This window comes from Crocodylus porosus, unplaced genomic scaffold (assembly GCF_001723895.1).
Source record: "Crocodylus porosus isolate Cpor-Errol unplaced genomic scaffold, CroPor_comp1, whole genome shotgun sequence".
NCBI lineage: Eukaryota > Metazoa > Chordata > Crocodylia > Crocodylidae > Crocodylus > Crocodylus porosus.
Window position 1 is genome coordinate 40,607,879 of NW_017728947.1, and position 5,168 is coordinate 40,613,046.

Genomic DNA, 5,168 nt, shown 5'->3' on the forward strand with positions numbered 1-5,168 from the left:
GCCTGCCTTCTTCTCTTTATTACCTGCTTAATTCTTTCCTTATTATTTTTTTTTTTGTTTCTCTCCCACTCTCTCCACCCGCCAGCCCCCCCCCCCTCTCTCTTATGACTTAATAAAAACCAAATCAACTCCATGCATTCGAGTCTTTCTTTAAAACCTCTTCTGGACGGCCAGTGGGAACTCCTCAGAGAGCACTCAGCCAGACGGACCTGCCTTCTCCTTCGGGTCCCTGTCCGGAGTGAGTATCCTGCTTAACTGAGAGCCCCAGCTCCGTCGGGCTACCTTTGCCTGCCTAGCAGGGGCTTGATTTCTCCGGCCATTTAGATGCCTGAGTGAAGGGAGCTGTGTCAACACGCACCCCGTCATTCGTGCACCCGAATGTGTCGTCTAAATCCTGTCTGGTCTGAAGCCAGGTGCTTTGATTCCCACATCTCAGTGCAATAGGCGGCTCTGGATTTCATGCGTCTTAATCAAGGGTTTCTAGGCAGTGGTTTGGAGAGAGGCAAGGAGTCCCACACCAGCCTCAGCCCAGGCGAGAAAGCCCCGCGGGGTGCGCCTGGGTTGCTTTTCCCTAAAACAAACGGGATCGCAAGCTCCGCAGCTCTCTTCTGGCTGCGGGTGGCGGGGAGAGCGGGGGCCGACGTGCCTCCCTCGCTGGGGGAAGCCGGAGGGGAGATGCGGGGCCCCGGCGCCGCCTGCCCCTGCCCCTGCCCCTGCCCCTGCCCGCACGCACCTGGGAAGGAGAGGTGCCCGCGGCCCAGGCGCGGCTGCTGGCGACCCCGCAGGACGGGCCCCTGCCCGCCCCCCGGCCGCTGGCCCCGCCGCGTCCCGGGGAGGTGGCCGCGGGAGCGGCAATCGTTGCCGACCCGCCGCCCCTTGGCTTCTGCTTGAAGCCCCTTCCTAACCCTCAGCCGCGCTTTTCTTTTGGATCGCAAACAAACCGGTGTGGACAGACATTCAGACGAGAGTGCGCGATTGCCTCTGTTTCCCGTTCAGACCCGTCACCGGTTTATTTCCCCATCCGATCAGCTCTCTTCAGTGGACCAGGGTTTGGGGCTTTCTTTCTTCTTCTTCTTCTTTTTTTTTTTTTTTTTTGAGGCAGAAAAGAAGGAGGGGAAGGGGGGAGCCGATTGGATTTCCCCAGCGGGCCCGGGGAGTTGTCAGATGAAGTTAAGACCCGCAGGAAAAAATGCTGAGCAGAACTTTCTGCGAAGGGAGCGATCCAGTGGTTGCTGATCGAACAGGAATGAGCTGAAACTAAAGCTGATTTCTCCCTACCCCCTCCCCCGGTCTCGAGACTGCTTTTATATCATACAATAGAGAGAGAAAGGCAGCAGGAGGAGCGCGGCCATGACATCCACACCCGGACTGGTGCGCTCACTCCAATGGGTTTCTCTCTGTAGCAGAGTTGGGAGAGAAACGCCGTCGGAATCAGGGGCAGAGATCTCCCACAGAGGTGGGCAGTGGGGATGAAGGCGATTGATCCTCTTTGTGAAATAGATTTCCCCCCTCCCACCAGAATCTGGGCTCCTTTGGGCGGCCAGAAATGTGCCAATGACCCTGATCAAATGCCTTAGCCCGCTGCTGTCCCGGGCTGCGCCGGCCACGGCTTGGCTTTCCAGCAGAGGCAAAGCAGCGCTCGTGTACGCTGTGCTCTTGACTGAGGAGAGGGGGGTTTTCACCCGGTCCAGCCTCCAAAATAAGCGGCTCTTTTTATGTCAACGAGCCTGTGACAGGCAGTGGGGAAAAAATGCCTAGATCAGCCCCTGTGCGTGTGAATCTCCCTGTTAGATCGATTTCGATTTGATCAGGTGATCTCGAGGGAGGGGGCTGTCTAGCATTCATTGCATCGACCCCCTAATTCACGATATCCTCTGCCTGGGTAGGAATCTAATTACCCCGCTAATGACCGAAGACCCGAAGAAGCCTGCCCATGCCAGCTGTGCAGTTGGTCCCACCCAAAATCACCCATGTGCAGTTGGTCCCACACAAAGTATCGCCCAGAAGAAGTCCTTGACTCTCCCAGTAGTCACGCTGTTGTGGAGGGAACAGGCTACAGTGGACACATTACGTGGACAGCCAAGACCAAGCGGGTTCAATGTATATTAAAACCAAACAAACGCAGGCCCCTAGAGGAGGGTAGCCGACGGGGGCTGGCGGGAATGGGACCCCTCCCTGGGAGGGACACTACAAGGAGGCAGCTCGTTTGAAGCCGTCGCTTGGGCTCGCAGCTGGGATGCTTTTCCCTGGGGCTGGGGGTCTCCTGTGCCACGGGCTCGGGTGCCGGGTGTTGGATCATTTTTCACCCCTCCCCCCCAGCCTGCTGGTCAGAGATCCACTCTTGCAAACCATCTCCACTTTGTTTTCTTGCAGGGCCTTGCACCGAGCTCCTTTTCCACCTGAGCTGAGATCTGACGGGATTTATTGATAGCCTCCAGGGTGGTGGTGGGGGGGAATATGTGTGCTCATCTCCAGCCTCCCCCGTCTCCAACCCTCGCCCCCCACCCGGGAATTCAGATCGCATCTGTATTTCTTGCAACTTAGTCTTAACAGCCTGAGCCATCGTGCCCCCCCCCACCCAGGTCTTTTCCTCTGCCTCATTTCACCAGCGGGGCCCAGGGCTGCGGGCTGGGGGACAGGAGGATCCCACTTCCCTCCTTAACAATACCTGCCCCTCCAGGTTCTCTTTTTAAAGCCCATTTCTGGCCCCGGAGGAGCCCTTATGGGCAAGGGAGGGCCTGACCCCACTCCAGGGCACGGCTTAGTGGGTTCGGATCAGGCCCCGGGGTCACTCCTGGCCACAGACCATGCTGGTATTGCTCCCATCCGAGCTGGCGCCAAGGATGTTCCTGGCCCATCTTGTCCTTGCATCGAGTCGCCTACGAGGATCCAAAATCCCAGGCAGCCCGGCAGCCCGGGGCCCTGGCAGATCCAGGTAGACCTGGGTCCCTTGCTACTCTGATCTAACTAACTGCCCCTCCTAGATCACTGACGGGCAGAGATCGCTATTCCTACAGGGATGCCTAGTCAGGTCCACCGAGGCACACAGGGCTATTCGCTTGTCCCCGTCAGTCCCGGGCTCAGAGCAGAGCAGGATACCCAGAGGAGCCCCCTCCTGTGCCCCCAGCCCGGATCCAGCCCTACTGCGTGTTTCCAAGTCGCCTCCGCCCCTCCAAGTCACCGGGGGCTGCTCCTGCCGTCCCCTCCGCTGGGAAAGTTGCCCCTCGTTGAAATGCAACTCTGATAATCACTCCCATTCTTTGGCCCCGTACAAACGAGTTAAAAGTCGGTAGCTGTTGTACCAGCATCTGGGCCATACGTTTCTGCTATTCTGAGGCTTCCTTTTAACGCCACTTCAATCAGACGAAGTCGGCTGAGCGGCCCGTGTGGCTCAGATGCTGGCGCGGAGGTCTTCCCCTCCCTTCTGCCTCCTTGCTCTTTCTACTCTTTGACTGATCAAAGCTCAGCTGCCATCGATAGCTTCCTCCCCAGAGCAGGGTCTCTGCCCCTCTCTCGTCTCCCGTGCTCCGCACCGGGGCGCGGGGCATGTCGCTCCAGTCCCCGGCCGGCTGGGGCAGGGCGCCCCGGTGATGAGCGGGAGGGGACGGGCCAGGGATTTCTGCAAAGGCAGCGTGTGGCAAAAGTATCCCACCACGGGACGTTGTGGCCAGACCTTTTTGCAGCGCTCTCAGGATGCTACGGGAAGAAAGGCTCTCCCACTTGTGTCCTCTACTTTTTCCTCGGGAGATTTCACGGGGGCTGTATTGTTCCCCTCAAATTATACTTGGCCCTTCACAAGCCAAGCCTCGTCCCCATGCCCTTCCCATCTCGGTGTGTCCCTCCTAGTGCCCCCCCACTGTCCCTTACCTAACTCCTGACTCAACAGCATTGATTTGGGGAGGGCTGATGGGCCTCGTTACTTGAATCGTTGGCTTGTTGCAGGCATCAAACCCAGCTGCAAACCGGCCAGGGTCTTGTCAGGCACGTGTTCCGAAACTTGGGGGTGTTCAGTTCATCCCCTTGAGTTTCTCCCTCGTTTAGATGCAGGTCAAGCATACCGATCCAGCGAAACACGCGCCAGAAGGTCGGTCCTAGAAACCCCCCTGCCCCCGGTCTTAACTCGGGAATCAATCCGGAGACCGATTCAAACGTTAACAAGGAAACATTGATTATGCTTCGCCCCTTTCTTTTCCTGCAAACCTGGCGCCCAAAGTATCAAGAGACAGAGACCGAACGACCCCCCTTGTTCTAGCTAAGTGCCACATCCAGAGAGAGAAAGCAGGAGCCCCGATTCCCTCTTCAGCCCGCCGCCTGCACACGCGGTAGCTCAGCCTCGCTCAGCACTTCCTTCCTTCCAAATCGCTAGTTTTGGAATGTGACCTGAGAATCAACCGCCTCAGTTTAAGACACAGTAACAACCTGATGTTGACTTTCTAAAGCTTCCAGGGCTTTGCCGTGTCAGGAGAATACGGAGTTAGACTTCATCCCTCCGGTTCTGGGCAAGAGACAAACCCGCGGAGAGTTTGCTCTGCGCTTGTGATTGCCTGTACAGCTGGAAGCTGGAAGAGCAACGCGCCCACAACCCGCCCCGAGGAGCCTTTCCCTTACCCCAAGTCAAGAAAAATATGGACCTGGAAATTGCTCCGTGTTGCACAACACTGTCCAGCGGCAGAGAAACACGAGGCAAAAGGTTGAGTAGGTGAGAATGAATCTATCTATCTATCTATCTATCTCTCTATCTATCTATCTATCTATCTATCTATCTATCGCTAATTGCAAAAACACACCTACAAATATGTGCCGCATAGACTATGTACACCCATGTGTATAAACCCCGTTTCCCAGTTCAGGTTCGTGCCAGTTTGCAATGCACAGGCTCTCGGATTTCACAGCTCGAGGCAGCTGGTTGCTTGCAACAGCAAAACAAAACACGAACAAGTCCAATACAGAGAGAGGGCCCTGGGGGACCCGCAGGTTGGGAGCATGTTGCTCCACCAGCAGGGTGCGATGGGAGCAGAGGCCCCGCCCAGGCAGGGGAGTACCGAGCCGCGCTGGGGATGCGGGACGGGGCAGTCCCTGCGTTGTCACTGTCCGCGCGGGGGAGCAGAGGGGAGCACTGCAGCCTCTTCCAGCCAAACCAGCTCACTTACCCGCTTTGTCCTTTGGAT

The 5,168-nt window shown here is 57.2% G+C and overlaps 1 long non-coding RNA gene across 1 annotated transcript in view; it reads left to right on the forward strand.

Moving 5' to 3' along the window:
- Positions 1-134: 134 nt before the first annotated feature.
- The window catches only part of LOC109321363, a 5,392-nt gene continuing 358 nt past the window's right edge, over positions 135-5,168 (forward strand). Inside the window, exons 1-2 of the long non-coding RNA XR_002104042.1 lie at positions 135-238; positions 4,440-4,699. This is a non-coding gene — a long non-coding RNA (uncharacterized LOC109321363). The remainder of the gene's footprint in view (positions 239-4,439; positions 4,700-5,168) is intronic.